We start from the raw sequence: 11,638 nt of genomic DNA, 5'->3' as shown, positions 1-11,638 counted from the left end.
AGAAGTAGAAAGATAAATATATAATTTCACTCATACAAGTGTTAAATACAAAATAAATGAAATAAAACCATTTTACTCTACAAGAACAGAATAGTGTTTACAAGAAGAAAGGTTTAACAAGGGGATCGATACCTTGAAAACAGGTCAATTGAATATTAACTACAATTTTTGTGATGGTGATATTAAACACAAATATAGATGAATACTGATTTACAAAGTTGTACTATGCACCTAAATTCTATACAATATAAAAAATTAATATTACTTTAATTAATAATACTGTAATGACCAGGAGGGCATTTACCTTACATGCAGCTGACACAGGAATTGATCCATGGATTCCCATATGATGCCCCCAAGCACCACCAGAAGTTATTCTTGATTGTAGAATCAGGAGTATCCCCTGAGCATCGCCAAGCTTGGCCCTAAAACCAATAAACCCAAGGATATCTCTGTACAGGGTTCTTAGACTGCTTTAGCTATACTTCCCATTGAGTCACCCTTTCACTTACGCATTTATTTAACCATGCTGACAGTTTTCAGAAACTATGAATTGCATGTCTACACTGTGGATTACCAAAAACGTATTTTATATCATCCTTCAAAAAGCACATACAAAATAATACTTAAAATATATCATTGTAAATTTTGTACTACTGCAAGAGGAAAAATAATGAATTGAACTTATATTTCAGAGCAGAAACAAATTCAGTCTGGGTAAGTCGTCAAGGAATCCTTCTCTATGGAACTCTGGAACTGACATTTAAACTGAATGTTAAAGGGTGCAATGGAGTCATAAAAGGGAATAGGCAGAAAGGTATTTCAGTTAAAGAAAGCTATCTATGTAAATATACCAGTGCAAGACTGAAAGAAAATTTTGGCTGAAGCAAAAGTGCAGGAAAAGTGGGATGTCATATTCTGAAAAAGTAGCTAGGGTCCAGTTTAGATAAAGACTGTAAATTGGATTAAGGAGATTGATATTTTATTCTAAAATCAATTGAATACCACGAATGAGGTCTGGAGTAATGTAAATTTAGGCTAGACTTGGTTTGTAGATACCCTTGACTGAATTTGATGAACAATCTTGGATACTTCAAAACTATTCTACCAGGGTAAGATATAGGAATGGGCTTGAGTAAATTGGAGAGATAGAGAACACAGAAGTGTCAAAACGTGGTGAAAGAAATGGAGGATAAAGAGAAAGAAGGATCAAGATGCTACTTGTGTCCAGCTTAGAGCAACTTGGCTAGACTGTAGAATTTTTCATTGAAGTAGGTTTAAAAAATAGATTTGGAGAAAACAACCAAGAAATTAATTTCAGTAATGCTGACATTTGAAAAGCTAATGAAATGTCCATGTAGAAATGCCAAGAGGGCAAAAAGCATTTAGAACTAGTGTGAAGGTGGGACTTAAATTGTGATATTTTTACATTCTATTTAAATATGTAGTATCTGTTTTTATGAATGTCCTTGAGACCTCCAAAGAAGTAAGAATTAATATACAGAGAGAGAGGATTAGGGTGCAGGCTGTAATAATTGTACAGTTATTGAGAGAAGATGGAAACAACTGAGTCAGCAAATCAGATCATACTGAAGAGATACCCATGTAAAGAGAAAATCAAGAGAGCAGGAGAAAGTGAAGGAAAGGAATGATGATCAACAAGCGTGAAGTAAGAAAAACTGTAATCCTCCACCTTCCCTTTATCTTTTTGGAACTAGGATTATAAAAATGTTATTTGGGAAAGGCTTCTATCTATAAGCCAACTTATAAATGGAAGTTTGGAAGTGGAAGACATGCAAGGAAAAAAATCCATGCTGGTCAATCCATGCACTTACCAAGTGGCAGTTTTCTGATGGAAAAATTGCTGTCTTGGAGTAAGCAAAGTTGGAATGATCAGAAGTCATGTTACATACCAAGTCATAAGATATTCCATGCAGTAAGATTGTCAGGCTTCAAATCCCATCGTTCCTTTCTGCCTAGGAGTTTGAGCAAAAGTTCTAGACCTAGTTTCCCCATCTGCAAAATGGGAGTAAAATAATAATTGTATTTTGTGACTGTGAGCATTAACATAAATATTTGCAAATCACTCTTGGACGTGCCTACTGATTTCTAATACAAGAGAATCTAGAATAATTTTTACTTCAAGTAGACAAGCCTGTTCTCTTTTTGGAGGTGACAGCTGGTACTAAATAAATTAGTTTTCTCTTGCATCAGTCACTGTTTTACCACACTGCTTTATGCATAACCTAGCCTCTTTCTTCTTATGAAAATTACAGGAAGTAATATAGAATTATTCATTGAGGTTTGGGAGTGAGAAAAGAGAAGACGATTGTTATGTTCAATGTTCTTACACTGTTTCATCTACACTTTCTTTGGTATCACACCATTCCTTGCACAGGTGTATAGTTCCAATAACTAGCAATTGCATATCTACATTAAAATTGTAGATAAAAGAAAAGATTTGAGAATATATAAAATGTATCATTATACATGTGGGGATACTGTAAATATTCCCAAGTCCAACTTTTTACTTGACAGGTACTTAAAGAATAAATCCGTCCCTTATAAGAGATAGAATTACTTGTCACACAGATTGACAATTACAGACTCCGTAAATAAATAAGACTGTTATGTTTAATCTTCTGACAAATAGTTCAGACAGCATGACCCCTTAGGAAAGTATGCTGTCAGCACCCTATACTGCCCATCAGGCAGGGTTGCTAACCTTGTGGCCTCATGCTAAGTCAATGCAATGGAAAGAGCTATGGTGTTGTAAGCCATCACTAGAAACAGCTTGTAGCATGACTTACTAAACCCAAGTCTTCTTCATTCCTGTCACCTTCAAAACAGCTTATTCAAAAATTTTGGGTTTGTGGTCTTCATGACCACATAGTTCAGAAAAGTTTGGCACTCTACTCTGAAGAAGCATTGTTTATTTCTCCCTTTGCTTCTACCTCATTACCACACCCATCAACTCAGTATTGACAAACACCTCTCTCAGGAATCTTCCACTCCACTGTCATTTGGTGTCATTGTTCCCTCCCACTCATTTCATTGAATAAGTATGTGATAATTTTACAGGCACTTATTTATAAACTGGACCTTTTTTCCCCACACTCAGCGCCCTTCCTTACAAACTGGACCTTTAACAGTCTTTTGCTGTTACAAAGCTGCAGAAAGAAACCTTGTAGGTACAACAATTTGTACTTGTCCTGCAAATGTGTCTGTGAGATATACTTTTAGAACTGGTATCATTGGGTCAAAGTCTATTTGCATTTGTGATTTTTTACAAGTTGTCACCAAATTTTCCTTCACAAGGATTGTACTAATAAAAATTTCCACCAGCAATGTATGAAAAGGATCTGTTTTCCCACAGTCTTGCCAAAAGGGTGTTTTTGATCTTTGGGACATTTGCCAATCTGATAAGTAAAAAATGGATTCAAAGAATAATTTTAATTTCCATTTCTCATATTATGTATAACTTGTGTATCTTTCCATATAAGATCTATCCTGTTCACATTTTTGTTCACAGTCAGTTTATATGAATTATCTATCCATCTAGGGGTTGATTGTTAAGATATGTATATGTATAGTCCCTCTCCCATAATTTACTTCAGAGACCTAATACACTTCAGAAACCAATATTGATGTTTTAGAGTTCTTTCTAAAATTAATTTTCTATTAATAAACACATAATGTATTTATGTGCAGAAAACATAGGAGACTATTATTAGAAGTGGAAAGAAATGGAAGAAATTTACAACTGACTTTTTTTGAGTGGTGATTCTAACATACTCCATCTACTTAGAGCTGGGTTTCAATTTCTTCTTGATTCAAAAGAAACATGTAAACTAGAGAAAATGTGTAACTTTCTTAGAGTGGTCCTCCTAGAGCAAGTCCTCTCAAGATAGTGATTAGGAAAATGGTAGAACAAAGAGGAGAATTTGGGGCAAACTGTCCCAGAGGAATTACCTTTTCTACCACCTGTCAGTCACCTCGCAATCCACTGACAAAGAAGAAAAATGGCCAGAAATGCCATCGCTCGAGGGGAGGTAGAGTGAGTGTCATTCTTAATAGAGATGCTGATATAGCAGGAGAGATCTGCTGTGACATGCTCACTGCCAAGAAGAAAACTCATTCCCTAGGTGTATATATCTGATCTCTGCTGTGCTTTAAAAATAGAAATGGTGATTCTAGTTGAGGAGGTACTTGAGTGAAAAGGCAGCATAACAAACTTAAGAGTTAACCTGGTAATTCCTACTCATATGAGGTTATGACATTTCATAGTATTCTTAGGTGAAATTCAGAAATAAACTTAAAATCCAATCACCAAACTTAAAATTCAATCACCATTAAAACAAAAACAGGAAAGTAATTTTAACCCAAGCTCTATCATTTATTACCTACATGTCCTGAGACAAGAGATTAGCTCTAGTTGGGCTCAGAATTCTCTTCTGGAAAGCTGAGGGGTAGGTGTGGGTATCTCTTTTCAGTTTCATCAAATTCTGGCAAACCACAGAAACAAAGAACCAATGTGCTACCAAACAGAATCAGAATTTTAGTGTCCAGTGTCCAAGCGTTGAAAGAAAATTTACACTGAAATGGTACCTGCTATTGAAAATAGTTGACATTATTCCTGGTTCTCCTCTTACATTTTAAGTTGCAGGTCAGTTTCTACATCTTCCCAGCTTCCAGACCCCAAATTTTTATTTCTTCTTCTTCCTCTTCTCTTCACCCCTCTCTCCCATTTCCAGCTGAGATCATCACAAATTTATCCATTTCAACCCACAAGATATTTTGCTGAGTCATCTCCCCACTTCAATGCATGAATTTCTACCTGGATTTTTATTTTCTTCTACATAAATACTTTTTCAGGTACTATCTGCTATTGACACTTTAAATCTCATAGTCTATGCTGCTCAAAGGATTAATTAATTACCTAATTAAAGTGATAGTGGTCTTACACATTTGAGCAAGTACCATGATTAGACATCCTATATCATTAATTTTTGTTGCTATTGCCATTGTGTGTAGATTTAAGCAATTACATATAGGCTTTGTGTTTTGGGTTTTTTTTTTTAGGATTTCTGCAGCTTGAGCATAGACTTTTACAGATGGAGGAAACATCAGAAATATGAACCAACTAATTCTCATACTCCTTGCAATATCTCTTATGTTGCATCCTGCCATAAGCTCATCTAGGCTCATGACACTTTGGCTGATGGGAAACTAACTTACCACCAGACAAGCAGCTAATTTCCTTAGCATCTTAGCTATGTAAATATACAGTTTCTATTTTGCCCATTTAAAAGCAGAGAGACACTAATCCATTGTTTCTCATGCTTTTACTCATTCTGTTAGGAAAGAGCATTTGGCAGTTTGATAGTACCATTTAATGTTTATTTAATAGTAAAACTTCCAAATACTGGCAGTAATCTTTAGTAGCTATTTTACGTTGATGATACAATTTCAATAATAAAATATTTTATTAAGTCTTTTACACTAGAGTTGAGGCAATCTATGAATAAGGCAGAACTAAAAACAGAAGAAATAGAACATTTTTACAACTTTACTTACAAGTAGTGATTTTTAAAGACAGTTACTTCCTCGCTGGTTCTCAGTTTCCTAATTTAAAAAAAATCAGATGAAGAGAATCAAGAAATTCAGAGCATCCTTCCTCCTCAGTTACAGCATTTAATGAGTCACAACATTAAATAGAAGATACTGAAATTAACTGAAAGTAGAAGAAAGGGCCCGGAGAGATAGCACAGCGGCGTTTGCCTTGCAAGCAGCCGATCCAGGACCAAAGGTGGTTGGTTCGAACCCCGGTGTCCCATATGGTCCCCCGTGCCTGCCAGGAGCTATTTCTGAGCAGACAGCCAGAAGTAACCCCTGAGCACTGCCGGGTGTGGCCCAAAAACAAAAACAAAAAAACCAGAAAGTAGAAAAAAAGCACAAGAATTTTTATGGCCAGTGATTATATATATTATATTCCAGACAATAGAGCTCGTCCACCAGGGAAACTTCAGTACTACCATGCCACAAACTTTCTGATAGAGATAAGGATTGCCACATCCTTGGTGAATTCTAAATTATTTCCCTTTATATTTTCCATAATTTTAATGCCTTCTTGATATTGCCTCTTACTAAATATCATACCCCTAAAAGGGGGATATTGAATTTATGAATTATTATACCTTTTCTGTAAATTCTTTGGATATGGCTAAACCTATTACAGGGATTGGCTAAGTGAATGGTTGCATTTAGGGATTCACCTGAGTTGGATCCCCAATGTTAGTTTTAAGCAAGGGGTTCCCTCAGGGTTCTCAGACAAAGGTCAGGAAAGGAGAAAGTACCTAAAAGAATATTCTTTGAATGAAATCAAGACTTATTTACATACTCAAACCAAGCCAATCACTGCTTACGCCATTGATACACATGGAAGATTATTTTCTGGCACAATTTGTGTGTGGAGAATTTACTTTTCTGTGGAAAATAACAACTACCAGAAACTCTGAAGGAAAATAGCTTCTCTAAGAGTTTTAAGACGTCACTAACAATTTGGCTATTGAGGACTAGCATAGAGAAGTTGGGCCCTAGAATAATCTGAACACCCAAGGAAAGTTTCCAAAGTTGGTTGAAGCTATTTGAGAGATTCACAAAGGCACCTAGCAATGAATGCCATAATATCATTCTCCACTTAGTACCAATGGATGGCTGGTTTGGGCCCATTGGTGCTTTAGAAATACTCCTTCATTTGAGAAATAAGTAAAGCTAGTATTATAAAGTGGAAAGAACATTGACCTGATAATTAGAAGATTAAAGTCTGGTCCCACCTCTGTGAATTTGAGCTGTGCTTTGTTCATCTGTAAATAAGGAGATGACAATTAAGATTTCTTCCAGCATTAATTGTCCATGAACTTTATTTATAAAACATAAAGATTATATCTGCCTAACCTTTATAGCTTTACAGCTCAAAGTTCATTGGACCTATCAATTTTAAATTTCCAGGTAATTAGTGTTGTGAATTCCCACAAATCCCCTTCTCTCTTCTATATAAGCTTTACATTTTAGACAACCTGTTTAATTCACTATCCCCTGAAAAATAGTGACCTCTATTAAACTTTATATATTCACCATTAATCTAAAATTCCAACTATTTCTGAAGATTTTTCTATTTATCAAGCCATAGAAAAATAATTTAAAATAATTTCTTTTAAAAAAAAACTTCCTTGATAAAAATGCACAGGCTCTACATAAATATGAATTTAGATAAATAACAAATAATGCTTTAATAAAAGTGTCCCAAAATATTTGAAATAAACTTACATTAAAATTTGTTCTTTGGGGGCCCGGAGAGATAGCACAGTGGCGTTTGCCTTGCAAGCAGCCAATCCAGGACCAAAGGTGGTTGGTTCGAATCCCGGTGTCCCATATGGTCCCCCATGCCTGCCAGGAGCTATTTCTGAGCAGACAGCCAGAAGTAACTCCTGAGCACCGCCGGGTGTAGCCCAAAAACAAAAAAAAAAATTGTTCTTTAGGAGCCCACAACTTAATACAGTAAATAGAGTACTTGTCTTACACATGGCCAACTTAGGTTTGTTCTTCTGCATCCCACGTCATTCCAACCCCTTCCTTGAGTGATACCTGAGCACAGAGCCAGGAATAAGTCCTGAACACCACTGGGTTCCTGAAAACTGCTCAAAAAACCCTAAATAAATAATTTTTATTTTATCTGAAAGTAATAATTAATGGAACATCCTTTGTTTTTAGGAAGCAAATTTGAAAACATTTCTTTTAAGCAGAATCACTTCTTTTACCCACAGAGTTCTGTAGAACTTCAGTAGAGGTCATTGATTTCTTTTGTTTGTTTTGGGGACACATTCTGCAATGTTCAGGGGTTACTCCTGGCTCTGCACTCAAAAAATATTCCTGGCAGGTTTGGGAAATTTCTGGGATGAGGGGGATCAAACCCGGGTTGCCCAGTGAAAGACACACAACCTCCACTGTACTATTGCTTTGGTCTCAGAACTCATTGACATTTTCAGTGTCTGTGTCCAATATTATTTCTGTAACTTAACTTCAAATCTTGTGAGCAACACAATTTATGTTATACAGTTTGCATCACCACTTATTCCAATGCTGTTTTTATTTTTAATCATTTTGTAACTAAATGATTCTTCTTAGACTCCCTCACAATTCATGCTCTGGCTTCTAATTATTAACTTATTATAAGTTTCTTTGTCAAGCTAAGTTAAGGTCATCATATCACATGGGCACCAATTCACAAGAAACTAGGAAGAAGTTCAGTGAATATTAGCATCAGGGTCCACAACATCCATCTATCTATCTATCTATCTATCTATCTATCTATCTATCTATCTATCTATCTATCTATCTATCATCTATCTGTCTCAGTGGGCACCACCACTGATATATATGTATATGACAAATTAACAGTTGACAAATTGTCAATTTTGTTCTATTTGATCTTGACTCACAAAGTCATTTTTGAGGACATCAAACTTCATGATAGCTTTCGAAAGACTTCAAGGTAGCCAGTTCTTTTTATCACCACATAAAACCATTTAATATTGCATATCCCTATTCAGACCACCCCTGAAAACCAAGGGCACCAATTCACTTCTCTATCAAAATAAAGTGACTTTCTTTTTCTTTATTTAAATAATTTTTATTTTGACCAAAGTAGATTACAAGTCTTTCACGGTAATAGTTTAGGTACAGAGTGATGTTGAATCAGGGGCATTTCTTCATTCTCATACTAAGTCTATTCTTTCTCATTCCCTTTTAAGTCTAACCCTTTCCAGAGATTACTCATCATTTTCCAAGCACGCTTGAATCTTTGCTGATGTTTATACCTCTCTCGAATGTACATCATTTCTACTTTCTAAATCCAATCAACTCATGGAGAACTGGTTTGTGAAGTTGCATTGTTAAGGAGCCAGAATATCTGTGTATCTAATGTGACACTAATGCTTTAAATCAAAAGAAATAAAGTGCCAATTCAGGAATATAGCAGAGTGACAGAGTCATGGATCTAAAATGCCCCCCCCCAGTCTTTTATTTTGCATATTTCATGTTCCTTCCTCAAAAACTAACTTTAGTTACTGCTTTAAATTTAAAAGGCTTTTCTCATTCAGTCAGGAACAATCTCTCCTGTCTCTGCCATCCGGCCCCCTCCTTTTCTTTCACTTTCCCAGGAAGCATTTTATTAGTCACTCTCTTAAGTAGTTAGTCTTTTTCAGGTTATGTTTCTGTGTCATCAAGGCTCCTAGTAAAATTGCATCAAGTAAAGAGTCCATAAATAAACTGACACACTTATAGACATCTAACTTATGATAAAAAGCTAAATTCATGAAATGTAGAAAAGAAAAGCTCCTCAAAAATAATGTTTGGAAAATAAGACAGTCACCTGCAAAAAAGGTGAAATGATCATTATTTAACACCATACATAGAATTTAACTCAAATGAACTAAAGACTTAGATCTGAGATGTAAAACCATAAAACTTCAGAACTTCAGCATTCAAGATAACTTTGGATATGCATCTCTAGTGATAAGGGAAAGAGAAACAATAACAATAAAATGTTGCTGTATATTTTTACACAACAAAGGAAACTACCACATAAAAGGGGTTAAGGCTCACTTTGGCAATGCATATGCTAAAATTGGAATGATTCAGAGAATATTAGTATGGTCCCTGTGCAAAAATGACTCAAAAATTCTTGAAGCATTTTGTACTTTTATAAAAGAGCTTAAAAGGATTAATATTATAAATAAATGGTGAACTCGTTCAACCACAAACAAAAAAAAATATACAATCAAATTTAAAGCATGGGAGAAGGACATGAATAGCTCCTTCCTCAAAAAAGACAGATGGTTCCTACGGGACCATGAAATAAATGATCAGCATGATATTATAAAAAGGAATTAGAAATCAAAACCAATATGATATATTGGCTTAGACCAGTAATAATAGTTTATATCATAAAGTTTGGAAACAACAGGTGTTGGGAACACAGAGAAACAGGAACTCTGGTACATGGTTAGTGGGAAGATAAAATAATGGAGGCAGTCTCTATGGGACATGTTATAGATTCTTTTTAAAAATGGAAATCCTATATGATCTAGCAATACCACTCCCAAATATTGATTTGAAGGGTGTGACATTCATTTGCACCCCAGTCCATAGTAGCATTTTTCACAATAGTTAAAATAATCAATCTAAATATATATTCAACAGATGACTGGGTAAAGAAACTATGGTATGGGGAGAGATGCTGAACAGATGCTTCTCAGAAGAATACAGACAGATGGCTAACAGGAATCTGAAAAAATGTTCATTATTGCTTCTTATTAGGGAAACGCAAATAAAAATGATAAGATACTTCCTCACATTAGTGTTCAAAATGTCTGGAACAAACAGTGCTGGCTGAAATATGGAGTTAAAGAGACTCTCATTTATTATTGGTGGAATTGTTGGCTAGTTCAGCCTCCATTGAATACTATGGGTATTTCTCAAAATATAAAAATAGAACCATCATATGATTCAGTGATTCCACTCCTTGGCATCCAGACCAAGAACACTAAACTATCAAAAAGATATTTGCACACCTATATTTACTATACCACAATTTACAACACCCACAATCTTAAGAATAGCCAAGTGCTCACACACAGAAAACCAGAAGAGAGACCGTGGCACACATACACAATAGGATACTATTCAGCTCTTAGAAAAGATAAAATCTTGCAGCTTGGGGCACCCTGGATGGAACTGGAAGTATTATGCTAAGCAGTGTAAATCAGAAAGAAAGAAAGAAAGAAAGAAAGAAAGAAAGAAAGATAAGAAAGAAAGAGAAAGAAAGAAAAGAAAGAAAAAAGAAAGAAAGAAAGAAAGAAAGAAAAGAAAGAAAGAGAAGAAAGAAAAAAGAAAGAAGATAAGAAAGAAAGAAAGAAAAGAAAGAAAAAGAAAGAAGAAAAGAAAGAAAGAAAGAAAGAAAGAAAGAAAGAAAGAAAAAAAAAAAAGAAAGAAAGAAAAAAAAAAAAGAAAAAAGAAAAAAAAAGAAAAAAAAAAAAAAAAAAAAAAAAAAAGAAAGAAAGAAAGAAAGAAAGAAAGAAAGAAAGAAAGAAAAAGAAAGAAAGAAAAGAAAGAAAGAAAGAAAGAAAGAAAGAAAAAAGAAAGAAAGAAAGAAAGAAAGAAAGAAAGGAAGGAAGGAAGGAAGAAAGGAAGGAAGGAAGGAAGGAAGGAAGGAAGGAAGTGAGGAAGGAAGCAAGAAGAAAGGAAGAAAGAGAGAAGACCGAGAAAGAAAGGAAAAGAAAGAACGAAAAAGAAAGAAAGAAAGAAAGAAAGAAAGAAAGAAAGAAAGAAAGAAAGAAAGAATGAATGAAAGAAAGAGAAAGAAAGAAAAAGAAAGAAGAAAGAAGAAAGAAAAAGAAAGAAAAGAAAGAAAGAAAGAAAGAAAGAAAGAGATAAATACCAGATAAGTCCACTCATTTTGCAGTATTAAGAAACAAAATAAATTAATAAGACAATAGCCAATAAAAACAAACCGGAGGTTCCTCAGGAAGCATGTTTTAGCCATGAAAAGAGAGGAGAACTTGTGCTGTGTTTCAGT

General features: G+C 34.7%; 1 non-coding gene across 1 annotated transcript; it reads left to right on the top strand.

Moving 5' to 3' along the window:
* The first annotated feature begins 9,662 nt into the window (after positions 1–9,662).
* On the top strand, positions 9,663–9,765 carry LOC126021749 (U6 spliceosomal RNA). Its single transcript, XR_007500226.1, has one exon. It is a non-coding gene; the product is annotated as a U6 spliceosomal RNA (small nuclear RNA).
* Positions 9,766–11,638: the final 1,873 nt, after the last annotated feature.

This window comes from Suncus etruscus, chromosome 10 (assembly GCF_024139225.1).
Source record: "Suncus etruscus isolate mSunEtr1 chromosome 10, mSunEtr1.pri.cur, whole genome shotgun sequence".
NCBI lineage: Eukaryota > Metazoa > Chordata > Mammalia > Eulipotyphla > Soricidae > Suncus > Suncus etruscus.
The sequence above is the reverse complement of the archived record's forward strand: the minus strand, read 5'-3'. Positions and strand labels throughout refer to the sequence as shown.